The following is a 13,908-nucleotide window of genomic DNA, read 5'->3' on the forward strand; positions in this document are numbered from 1 at the left end:
AATTCACAGTGCTGACTTGCCATTGTTTAGTATTTAGAGCCTCTCAGTCCTCCTGGATCTCGCTGCATGGGTAAGTCATATCAGGACTGCAAGTTTTATCTCACACAGAGATAAGGGGCAGCAGATCCAAAACAGCCCCTAATCTTAGGAGCTCAAACTGAGACAAGATAGTCCCAAGCTCTTACATGAGAAATGCTTACAGCCAGATCCAAGTAACTCACAGGCAACATACCAACCGAGAGCCACCACACCAGGATCTTCCATGACAAAAACTACAAAGCAATTGCTAACTACTCTAATAACATTCATCCTAAATGACACACAGCCTTAGAGCATGGAAATGTCCAGAACAGGAGCAGAGGAGAAGAAATCTCTGTGCCCCAGTCTACTCAGCCCACCAGGTTATCCTGCTTTCTACCCTGTTCATCACTCTTGGGCATGGTTTTCATGGATTTGGCCCTGGTTTTGATTTGGTTTTGTTTCTGTTTTACATTGTTTTGCTACACTCTTCGTGGCATCCAGTTTTCTGTACAAGAAATGCTACACTACTTCCTTTGTCTCCAGCGCAATGGTCCACTGAGCAGCTCTCATCACAGAGAAGAAATCTAAAGCCAGGCTGCCAGCTGCGGAAAAGTGATATGAAATCTCTCAGTATATCTGATAAACGGCAGAAAAAGCTTGACAAGAAAGGCAGAAATTGTAGAAAATCCGGGTTTGTTCTTTCCATTTGTGGCAAACGTGCCTTCACCTCCCGTGCCCAACCAGTCAGTCTCCGGGACTGGTGGGACAAGCCTGCAGCTGGGAGAGAAAAGGATCCTCTTCTAATATTTAGGCCATTTTTGAAAGATACTGAGAGTATTAAGCATGAGGCTCCTGACAGAACTAGATTATTGATTTTCAAAGCGGCAAATGGACTGCAAGACAGCATCAGCCCATGCCAGCAGCAGAGCACCAGCCAGCAGTGACAGTGCCTCTCCTCTTTCTATGCAAGGCGGGTACTGGCCTGTCAACTACTGCATCAACCACGTCTTCTCTGGAGTACAGTGATTAATCTCACGTTTTAAGTGGAAAGTAGCACTGATCAGATATGCAAGACAGCCATCAGAGCGTGTGTGTGGATCAGTTTGACTGTTCTGCATCAGGAAGCGCCACCTGAGAGGCCACTGCCCTCCCTGGCTGCTGGTTCTGCAACTCCTGCCCAGGCACAGCTGAAACATCATCACCCTGTAAAACATGAAGTGGACCCCAAAAGCACCGCCGAGCAAAGACCAGCCCCCATGAGGTCCGGAATCCTGCAGGATGCTCTTGAAGTTGATATGTACTTTTAATAATTTTTTTCTTTTAATTATTTTTTCTTCTTTTTTTTTTTTTTTTTCCCCAATTCCGGTAATGGAAATACGCACAAGTGCCTTTAACAATCTACTGGTTTGCAGAATTTGTGAATACAACTGGAATATTCATATTAATTTTACTGTACCACAAAAAAATTGTCAGGATTGGTGGGGAAGGCAAGTTATGCTCAGCATAACAATGAACCCAAAACATGTATTATAAAAATTGATAGGAGAACATCCAAATGATTATAAAATGGGTCAGCATTAAAGGTCTGAAACTTTAAGTGTCTTTACTTATTTAACATTTCAAAATTTAGTACCAGTCAGAGCCATGCCATTCTGAGACATGTCCTGATTTCAATTACCTAGCTGGATAAATGGCTTTGCAAGCATTAAGAAAAATCACCCTAGTCATCATATGCCGAGTTTCAGGCTAGAAGAACTTTTCAATAAGAAATCTTCTCCAGCTATAGGGTCTTTGGTCTGAGGCTTAGAGGATAAACACTGACAATGAACGTAACATTTCTTGCTAACGCAGCTGAAAATTGTGTCTCTTGCTTTGCAGTGAAGTGACACGCTGCTTATAAAACACCTTGCTCAAATCTCCTGTCTTTTCTATTATTAAGCAAGCAGGTTTCAGTTTAAAACTGCCACTGTACTGTCTTCATTAAAGCCACCTGACATTTTATTAGTCTTTGACAACAAAGTTTCCATCTCTTGCATGTAATTAAGTTGAAACCCAGGAACAATTTACTTGACTGATCTTTCTTTAAGCATAGCAGCACAATAGCACTTCTCAAGGAACAGATCAGTGGGAAATTTATAAAGCTTTAGCAGAGAAACTACCCACCACCTTGTCACTTTGCACCTTTCAAAAAAGTACCACTTCATGTAGAAAAAAAAAAATAATAGAGAGCACAAGATAACTGCCTTAATATATTCTAAGCCAACCAAAATGTGTTTGTCATTTACTGAGCTGCGTCTATTTCAGAGTTCTGCCTGGTGTATTAATAGTCCCTCACTACATCAGGCTGGAAGACAATGGGAATTTTGGAGTCCTTAAATCATTCTGCTTCTCCACTGCAGTTCCAATAAGGGCTTGTACTAGAGAGTGAGCTGTAAAAATGAGCAGAACTCAATAATGTGCTGAAAGTATACTTTTATTTTCCCTTCCAATGCCATACCAGGTAGTGGGAAGAAAGCAAAAAGACAGGCTGGGCTAAAAATATCAAGTAAAAAGAAAATCATCATCACTCTTAAAGGAGCAAAGCACAAATGTGGAGGATGGACTGATGTTTTTTGCTATTCCTTGTACAGTCTACTTCTAATTACCCTACATAATTGCACGAGGTGAAACAATTACCTGTAGCCAAAGGTAAAGAAGCAATCCAGTAGTTTCCATGGGAAGTTACAGCGTTCATCTGCAGCTGAACTGAGCTGAATTTCTTGCCACTCCTGGGTGTGCGTGCCACTCCAGCTGGGCTAACATGTCCATCCTTACTACAGCTGTCATGGATTAAGTCTTTTGTTCCTTATTTTCTCTTCCTTGAAACAAAACCGATGTTTAGGCAGCAGCAGGAAGCCCTTGTCCACCTAGGAAGGTAAATGGAAATCTATTACCATTATGTACTTCAAAAATAACAAGAGAGTAATTTTCTCCTAATAGTAAGAATTATACTGGATTAGTCTCACTCCTGAAAATTATAGCGAGCTCCAGGTATCTCAGTTATTTCTCTTTTATAAACTCTAGTCTATAATAGGCTAACACTTAGCATCCTTCAGACATTATTAAAACAAAAAGTATCCACATTTTAAAAAGTATGCACAGACCAGATGTGCAATGGATTTGACCCGAACCACTACATCCAGCTAACCACGGTGGTGGCAGGACTGTCTGGAGCCAGAGCCAGGATGCTTGTCCATGTTGGTAGCCTGCTGTGGCACCAAAAACGTCCCAACATGTATAAGCAAAAAAGTGAGGAGGGATAGTGGGAAAGGGAAGGAAAAAGGTGGCTTGGAGACAGCACCCTAAATACCTAATCTGTATTTTTATGTCGTTGGATAAGCAGGCACCATACCAGAGACAACAAAGCCACCAGAACTCTTGCACAGTTTATACTTTTTTTTCTCATTTAGAGGGTGTTTTTTTTCTATAGCAGTATCCACAATTTAACTGGAAACATGTTAGAGGTTCCACAAATCAAAACACTTTGGAAGAACACACATAGAGAATTTTGTATAGCTTCTGGAAAGGCTGTGAGCAGCAGGGAGGGAATCAGAGTTGGTGAGAAAGCTCTACTGAAAAGAATGGCATTTAAGCCTGAAAGCCAAGAAAGCCCAGGAAGTGGGAGGGGCCCTATTCCTCATCTTTATATCTGAATACAAGTGCTAAGATACAGATTAGGAACAAAAGCAGGAGAAATGGAACCTAGAGGAGATGCTGGTTGAGGAAGATAAAAGGCGACTAAAGGCGTAGGACTAGAATAGATTTAAGTAACACTGTGGGATATGGCAGGTGGGAGGTCTCAGTCCCACAGAGTTCAGCTCCAAGAAAAAGCTGCATTCTTCCTCAGTTCCCACCTCATCTTGAGCTCTGCCAGAGCAGCATTTGAACCAACAGGTTCATCATATGAACCTCAGTTTTTCTCTTCTTCAGGGCTTGCTAGGGGTAAGCATGCTCCACCTGAACAGAATGCATTCTGGCAAGAGCAGAACACACAGAAGAGAAAGGAGCATGACATGAAATACCTGCCTGTTTCTCTCCAGAAGTCTGACTCTTGAAGAACTAGTTTTCAAAGCTCATAGATAATTGCTGTGGTGTTTCGTGACAGCCACATCCTCTAAATGAGTCTGCTCCCTCTCTTTAATCAGATGATCTTGATGAGCATCTCAGCATTCTATGTAACGTTTTCAGAAAACTACAATTACTTTGAACCTATGAGGGATGAAGTACCACAGAACACTATAATATTAATAATAATCCTTAGGAGATGAAAACTTCAATGTTAACTGGATGTAGGACTTTGCAAGAAAGAGCCCAAATCTTCTCTCCCTCCTTTCTCTTCTTCTGCCATACTGAAATTTTTGCCTGATGCCCAACCATTGCCCAAAATGTTTGCACAGCAGGCACCCTCCTTCTTGCCCTTGTTCCTTAGATTTGGTACTTCTTTTTGGTGCCTTGCCTTTGAACCCAGCACTGAAAACACACACCAAAAAGAAGAAGAAAAAATAATAACAACAAAACCGTGACCAGCATGTTCAACAGACACACAGACAAAAATGTCTCACTGAGAACCCAAGCCGAACAACTGCTTGGACATCCTTGGTTTCATCTTCCCTTTGGGAAGGTGACTCGGTGGAAAACCCTTTTGTTCAAATATCCTGTTTGTCATACCAAAACCTACTGCAAATTGGGTCACATGGAAAGAATCTACCATCCCTCCTAGCAATACATGGCATTCTATATGTACTCATAACTTAATTAATACCTAACAAAATCTCAGTATTGCATGGTTGACAAAGAGCTTTCAGTGCAAAGGACAGAGCTGCTTTTATTTATAACATCAACACATATTATACATATTCAAGCAAGCTTAGCGTCAGCAATTGGCAGAGATCAATCTAGCCTTTGCTATGTAAGTATCCTCTGCTTTGCAGCCCAAATGAAATAAAAGCCAGAGCAAGCAAATTCAGCACAGCCAGTAATTGCCATGGTCCTGTTCAGAAGGTCTCAGGGACAAGAGAGCAAAGATGACATCTCTCTTGCATTAAGTACCACCATATAGGAATTAAGGAATTTCAAAAAGTCACTTAACTTTAATGTCCAAATGAAAAAGATGACACACTGTGGGTAATGAATGGCATAAGCTGTGGGACACCTGAAAACACACCTGATTTTATATAGTCATTAAAAAGAAAAATCAGCAATCTTATGAGCTGATCTGTGTCTCTGTCCTCTTGTGACTCATGAGTCATCTTTCACAGATCTCAGAGAGACACACCAAAACATGCTGGCGTCTGAATCAGTTCAGAAGGCAATAAGCAATAGCATTACCTTTCTTAAAAAAATATCTATCCTAAGTTTGATGCTTGGGCATAAATATCAGGCCTTTTCCAGGATATAGTCCTGAGAAAATAAAAAAGGGGAATAAAACCTTTACTTAAAAGTCTCATTTTACAGTTCTTGTAAACATTTTGAGAGGGTTACAGAGGACACAAGATATAAATACCTTAAACATTCCTGTTTGTTGCAATTCATATTTGATGAGTAATGTAGCCTCCAGGTTACTATAGCAGCAAGATCCATCACCTAGGTGACCAAGCACTAATGATGTCAACAGACTCAATCCCTACACACGCACTCACACTGTGCACATTATCAGACTTCCGTTTCTTGCAAGATGTTTGTCTTCATACCAACAGACAGATAGTAACAGACCGTACGGAGAGTCTCCAAGAGGAGTGAGCTCTCCTGGCGGCTTGTTAAGGAGGACTGTTTCTGAGGAATGAACCTGTGTCAGAGCTGGGCACCTTAGGCATCCAACATATGCAACCTGATTTACTACCAGAGTAATAAGTAGCAACAGAACTTGCATAAAAGCTCTTAGGAAAAAGCTTCTGATGGACAAAGGGGTCTCTTAATGTACTAGAGGGTCTGAAGTATAAATCTGCACAAAATAGCAGGAATCTCTTGGAAAATGCATTGGCAAGGTCTTCCCCCAAAATAAGCATTCCTTTTGGGAAGTCCAACTTTCACTAAGGAACACAAAATCCAATAAAATAAATTCCCAAATCAATACATTATCTATTACATGGGTATAATCCTAATCCATTCCAGATAAACCTGTGATCTCTATCTGTTTAAGGCCTTGCAAGCAAGTCTTCTTGACCCAACACAGCAGCAGAGCAGCTCATGAGCTTCCCCGAGCCACTGGCTGGGCAACAAGTAATGACGTGTTTGTTCACAACCAAGCAACATACCACTTTGATTACAAAGAAAGATTAAACCCAATACTCCTGAAAAATACTGATTTTTTGATAACGACATTACATAATTGGTAACTTCCGCAGTATAAAGGGGTTTTAGTTGGTTGCGTTAAAGTGAATGAAACTGGGATTTTTCTTCTGCTTTTGTTAAAGGCTGCCTTCATATCCCATACACAAATGAACTGAGGCAGAAATCTCTTGCCCTCCACTTCAATAAAAGCAGATGACTCATTATTTCCCCACTTTATTTTAAATATCCTGTCATCATTGTGGTTTGCTTTGTTCTGCCATTCTCTCAACCTCATACAGCACCTGCTGTAGTGACGCAGGAAGCCCACTGTGGTGCTTTTACCCTTTAAATACGTCTCTCTTACCAACAGAGTGCCCTGACCTTTAAGCATCACTTACTTTACTTGCCCAGCAGGTACTTGCAACTCCCTAGGACAGTGTTTCTTTGATCACCCTTTCCTAGATAGTCGATCACATTGTCTTCACAGAACCCAAAAAAATATGCCATACCTTTTTAAGCCTTTGCCCTTACCAAAGAACACTCACATTTTGTACTGCAGTCTAAAATTTCAGGAGTGAGCTGTCACAGCTTCACTGACACTGCGGTAGGTAGGGAAACCTCTTGAAACAAATTTATTTGCTTGAAACCTAAGCGTTTGCTTCCTTTTGACCAACTTTCACTGCCTATTGCTCCATGTTCCTATGCTGAGTAAAGACTATGGTGTCTTTAACCTGCTTATCCACAAACAGATTGAACAGAGACCATTAGAAGCCAAGCCCTTCGGAACTCTGGAGAACAAAAGAATAGCTGCTCCTGATAAAGTCAGTTTTCTTGTCCGCTTCTCTCGCTAGCTGATGATGGGATAATGCTGGCAGACGAAAGCAAGATCAAACTAGTGCTGGATCTGAGAAGATAAAAGACAACATTCAGAGAGAAAGGAACCTTGGGCAGATGAGAGAAATAAGAAACACATTTTTACAGCAAAGGATATTTTACACTGAGGCTAGACAAGGGCAATGATGCTAGGAGAAAACAGGGCCTCTCTGTTTCAGGAAAGAAGACATCTGCTGGCAGAGAGCTACTGAACCCTGAAAGATTCAACCCTAACACAGAGAACACTTGAGTAGTGGAAAAAAAAAAAACCACAAAAAAAACCAAGCATGGAAATGAATAAATGCTTATTGTTTGCTGAGAACTATACATTCTTTGTTGCGCATAAATGCATCTTGAATTTTGCAAAGCTTTTGTATCTGCTTGCTTCCATCATGAAAACGCCCTTCAGAGGTGAGCCACTGAACTGCCATGGGCAGTGTGTGTCAGAAGGACACGCACACCCTGACTTGTTGATATTGGACCGTGAGCAGTGTCAGTTTGAAATGGCCAGCTGAACTAACTGAGGTGAATGGCATACATCTATGTAGTTAACTGGCCAAGAAACTCTCCATGGTTTCTTGTGTGTGAATTACGAAAGAATGTTTTTCTAGTTCACATCCCCAACAGTCCTCTTCAGAGGACTGCATATCTAGGGTCAGCATGTCTTTCTGCACAACTGGGTACCTTTAAGGAATAACTGGTCTTTAAACAGTGAATTTAATTAAAATGCATCACTTTACTAGCAAAAATATTCAGCACTTGTGACATTAAGCAATCCTGCACTCAGTGCAAAGATATAAGATAAACAAGGAATGCTTGGGGTTTGCGTATCACCCTGCATGACATAACTTCCTATTACTTTCTATTTCTTTTTAAATACATATTTATATTCAGAAGAGATAACAGGTTAACTGAACATTTCAGAACTGCCAACAGCTGCCCAGGTGGAAATCTTGCTATGATGAGACTGCAACCATGCTCAACCTTTCAGAAACAAGACTTCCTTCATTAAGCGCTCGGTTGGTCTTTCCTGCAGGAGCAGTGAAATGCTGAGTGCTCCTAACTCCGTAATTCTAAGAAATAAGATGGGTCCTAAATGCTCACATCCTGTGTTTTAACTTTCATTTCTAACACTCTCAAAACCAAGAGACAACAACAGGAAAAGCCAGTAGGATTCTGTCTGTTGTTTCAAAGTGCAAGGGCAGCTCATGATGGCATCTGAAAGGCAGTAGTGTAAAGCTTCGTGTTTTACATAAGGACAAACAAGAGAGAGGGTATTCATCTGTTTCTTTGAGGGGAAGGCTTCCACTAGAGAAAACCCCCAAAACAGGACAAAAATGTGTGAACAAAGTGATCAAAGGAGACCTACAATGGAAAGGGGCACAGAACCTTTGAACTACTTTTTTTCCCCTTTTTATAATGCATAGAGGACATGATAGGGGTTTTTCAGTAGTTCTTTCTTATTCTAAAAGGATTTTTTTTTTTGCTCCTCCTTCTTTTTACATTAAAAATTGCCTAGAATTGAAGTCTCTGAGGGAAACAGCTTCAAAGACATGCACAAGTCAGAATCAAGCACATCAGTAAGAACATTGGTTATTGCATTGGATTCTCAAGGCTGCAGAAGAAAGTCAACAAATCCGAGCATTCAGAAACCAAACTAAACCAAATCTAGTTCAGCTGCAACAAATATTTTTTTTAAAGGGATAAAAAAATAAAAATTTTTAAATTGCTAATGGTTTAGCTTAAAAAAAAATAAAAGACCCTCCAAAAGTTCAGAGCTATCCTTACACAGAGGAAACTTGTCCTTGATACCTGGAGTGAAATTCGTGATCAATAAAGCACCTTTTCATTGCCTTTCACAATAACTTATATGGATATGTCGGTGACTGGATATTTATTGCAATTTGGTCTGTGACAGTCTCTCTAGGTCTGTCTGGAAGAAGTCCCTCTTTAGGAAAAGGACTAATCAATTTGTTCCTCCGGTAAGAGCTCCTGTGCTATTGGGACTACCACATCTTGAAGCACTTCACACCTGCCTTTCTCCATCCTTTTCCCTTCCCAACATGATATTTTCTTGCACTGCCAAGCCATGTTACCTGCCCAGAAGCCTGCTTTTTTTCCCAGGATGTGTGCTAAATCAGGCAATGCTTCCGTGAATAGACTTTAAGTTACCTTCTGAGACAGGCTTGAATTCCAATCCTTTTTCTGCTGAAGGAAACAGTACTTTCTCAGTTGGCTGGTCTCTTTTCTGAGTGGAAAAGCAGCAGCAGAGCTGTGGAAGAAGAGCTGGAGACTATTATTTCTTCTGCATCAACAGAACAAACTCCAACATTTAAGTCTGTTGTGCCTGCAAACACGCCAGATCATTTTCTCCCCAGCATAGTTCTTATAGTAGGAGGAAACATTTTTCTTTCTCAGACTGGTTGTTGGTGAAACTATCTGCTAAAAAAAAAACAAACAAGCATCTTTTATTTGAAAGCGAACACTTTGGATTTGGAAGTCAGTAAGAGGAAGCAGATATGGTGCATCTGATGACATTTTGCCAGTTTCTTTCTCAGGGTAGAACTGAGCTTTCAAAACTGAAAAATGATTATAACTCTTTTTCCTCTGTTCTGCGTGTGGGGTTTTGGTGGATTGCCTACTGCACATTGAGTCAGAGATGCTCAGCGCCTGCTTGTGTTCTCAAATTCATGCGGTTATGTTGCCCCAGTTAGGATCAAATGATACATTACACCCCGAGTCACACTCTGCTAATGCTTGCTAGATGATTTCTGGCATCGAATTTTAGAACTGGAGCTGATTGGGTTTTTCCATAGGGGACATCTTCTGAACGAGAATTCTGTTTCTGAGAAAACAGAAATTTTCCATGAGGGGAAAAAGGTTGTTTCTGCCAAAAAAATTTTAAAGGTTGGTTTGTAAAGAGGAGCGAAACACAGTATTTCCTTTTGAATTGACTTGGACTAACCAAACTGTGCAATGCCCCAGAGGATCCCCATCAATTTTAGATACTTTCAGATGGAGGCAAGTCTATCCAGAGACCCAGTCTCAGACAAAGCAAGGGCTGTGACTACAAATGTCACATGGCCCAGCATGACTGCAGCATTTCTGACAGCCATGAGTGTCACCAGTGCCTGCTGGGCAGGGTAAGGGGTGATGTTCAATAATCCTCCCCAGCTACAGGGCAGGGTAGGTTACAGGAGCCCCATGCAGGGATCTCCAACTGCAAGACACAGGCCCAGACACACATTTTCCAGTGACGGAGGAGGCACTTCCCAGTAATCCCAGATGCCTTCAGAGCTAGTATTTCCCTGTCCATATCCTTTCCTCCGTGCTGGAACCACTTCCTCCTCCCCAACCCCCTTCAGCCCCGAGCCACCCTGCAGGACAGCATCCTCATCTCTCCCATCCCTGTTCCCTCATCCCTCAACTCCCCCTCCAGAGTCACGTACCTGCTGGATGCTGCCAGTCAGCTGCTCCACATTGACACTGGAAATAGCTGTAGCTGTCTCCTCCTCCCCATCCCGCTTCCTTTTGCTGGCTGCCTTCACCCCATACCAAGGCACAAACTCTCCTTGGCACCAGTAAACTGGGCAACACACCCATGCAGAGCCACAGTGGCCACCTCCATGCTGCTTCCCACCTGTCATGGGCAACATGAACGGGAGACAAATCCAGTGGAAAGCAGACTTGCTCCAGTCCTTGGCTCAGAGAGCGGAAGTTTCTCCTACAGCTTGGAAAGCTCCCAAGGCTTTGTCTTCATTTGCTTCTTTTTACATTATAAACAATAATTCCTGAGCTCCTGTACTTGGCTAAAAGAAGATGTTCCTCTGCCCACTCAGTACTGCTCAGGAATACCTTGAGACCTGGACTGTCCTAGAGGCCAGCTCCAAAGCACTCCAAGCCACCAGTAATCTTCTTTCACATTTCAGTGGGCTCTGGATCAGGCACAGAAATATCAAGGAAGCCAGATCCAAAACCTTGAACTGTTAAACACCAGGAACAACCAGTGTCTGGCTCAGATCTGCTTCTGTGTCCTCCGCTGCTGTGGAGGCAAAAATGGACAGAAAACTACCCATTTGGGGACAGGAGTTTTCTTTGTGGTGTGGAGAACCTCAGATGAGAACTTCCAATACCCTCCCTGGGCAGAGATACCTTCTCACTTATCTTCTGTCTCCTGAGGTAAGGGCCACACTGTAAGATAAGTACAATGAAATTAAAGTCATCTCCTGGCTGTCACAGGACTTTTGACCCCACAATCTGGTGACTTTATTTTCCCCAACGAATAACAGAAAACCTCCCTATATAGTGAATGTAAACCTGTGGACATTGCAAACCCCACGTGTCCATAGGTTCAGCAGCTACAGGCTGAAGGACCTCACTCCAGCTAGTCACTCCAGACACCATTATTTCCAGCAGCCTGCAATCAGCGCTAAACTGTACCAGAGCATAAGGTTGGAGAAGGGTGGAAATGTTGGCACAAAACGCATTTTCTCTCAAGCGACAAATAGCAGTGGCATGGGTATCATCACTCAGCGCTCTCCAGGAGCAGCTGCAGGCCAGTCGTGAGAACAACCTTCACATCAGTCCATGAAGCTGTTGTCTGGGCAATGTTTCGAGCTCCTTTGTTCCCTTGGTGCACCAATTTAAACACTGATTGATTTGCAATTGCATTTTATTGTTCCAAGAGTGCTAATAAATAAGATACTAGTGGAAGGAGACAGGGTCTGGTTGGAGATATTTACCTTGCAGGAAAATTGCAAGGGTCGGTCTGAACCTGGGCACTAGGGCATAGATAAGTCCTGAAACCTGTCATGCACAGCAAATCAAACCGCTACAGCAGAAACAGTCTTTTTAGGACTAATGGACTGTGAGAATAGGAAATCAAAGATCTCCGCTGAGTTCAGAAGATTCAATGCAGACTGCTGTCTAGTCACAGGATGCTACAGATACCACCTGACTGTTTGGAGAGCAATGTTCACCTGTAATAGCACCCTGCCTGCCAGCTTGAGAACAGAAGACTGTCCCAGCCACTTACCTACAACACAGAAGTGACAGAAAAGCTGGCAAAAGCTCGCTCACTGACAGAGCCTGTCATTGACACCAGAAACCCTAATACAAGGGTTTATACAAACAGGGCAGCATTTTGAAAGCAGAGGTAAACCACTGGCTGCTTTATAAATCTATTATCAACTCCAGGTACTCAGTGTCCCACATAGGACCTGGCTTCCTAACATCACCTGGTTAACCAACCCCTGTGCCAAACCTGTGGCATCTCGACCATTGGGAAGATTCACCCTGGTCAAACTGAGCTGTTTGCTCCCATCCCTCACCACAACACCATCAAAATTCTCGTGAGCCCCATATGTGCTGTACTCATCATCCCCTCTCACTTTGCCTATTCGCTGTTTGCTAGGGATATATAAGTATTGGCCTGTAGGAAACCACGTTGCCTGCAGCAATGATACTGGATGATAAACCCTTTACAACTGGGGAAAAATTATTAGACATCACTAACTGCACTTCTTACATGAGATTCAGCTATTAAAGAACACTTCCTAAAATATCCAGAAGAGCTCCTCGAAAGAGGACTGAAAAGACAAACAGTAGAAATTCAAAGTGAAGGGCAAGAGTGGAAAGAAGTGATTTGCCAAAATGATTGGGATTTTTTAAGTGAAGAATTAGACTTGGTAAAAGGGAGATTAACTAACAGAAAACAGAGCTGGCAAAAGTATCCTTTAGGGACTTGGAAGTGCAGACACAAGAGTGGGAGCACCAGAAGAGATAAGATTTACAAACCATCATATCCCCAGAACAGAAACAGTTCAGCTCATGTGTCTGACTACACAGGGTTATCTGAGTCAAAGACAGGTACTACAAAAGTACTGTTCACACTGCAGTCCTGTGGGAAGAGAATGCTGGCAGCTCTGCTGCAAAACCCCATCTTTTCCGGCTTCACTGTCCTATGTTGCTGCAGGTTCTTTTTCCTGGAGGTTTTAATCCCATGTGGAAGAAGTCTGCAAGACAAGGCACAGGCAGCTCAGCCAGGAGGAGCTGACTCCAGAGCCAGGGGCAGCTGTAGTGGCCGCAGTGCCGATTCTCCTGCGCAGGAGCTGGCCGCAGCGCCTGGACAGCTGGTGGGAACAGGCTGGAACCACACACCACACAGTAATATTTCACCTTGGGTGTTACCTGCCTAGGAGGTGTTTTTCAAAACTAGATTGCAGTTTAGCATTCTTTCTGAAGAGTCATCAGCCAACATAAATATCTATCTACAACTATTAGCAATTTCTAGGTTTTGAACAACCTTTACTAGTAAAATAAGAAGGATTTTCTTTTTGGAAGTGAGACATCAAGATTTGTCAATAACCTACTGTCCCCACAAATTTAGCCTACTTAGCTCTTTCACATATGAAGCTTATACCAGAGCACACTTCAAATTATAAAACCACATGCGCAGAGCTGCCAGTGTTACTAGTTACCAAGAGTGCAGCGCATAGCCAAGGGATATTTAATTTACACCAGTAAAGGCTGAAAGAAAAAAAAAAACATAGCTCAGAAGAAGCATTCAGCTAACAGAAATGAAATCACAATTTAACACTCTTTAAAGTTTCCATACAGAAGTTTACATTACCTCATGACAGCTTTCAGTTTATTCTCGTATCAAAGATAAAAATGAGTAACATTTTAAAATTGTAAAGGAGCAAT

The sequence above is a fragment of the Nesoenas mayeri genome (genome assembly GCF_963082525.1).
Source record: "Nesoenas mayeri genome assembly, chromosome: 9".
NCBI classification, from domain to species: domain Eukaryota; kingdom Metazoa; phylum Chordata; class Aves; order Columbiformes; family Columbidae; genus Nesoenas; species Nesoenas mayeri.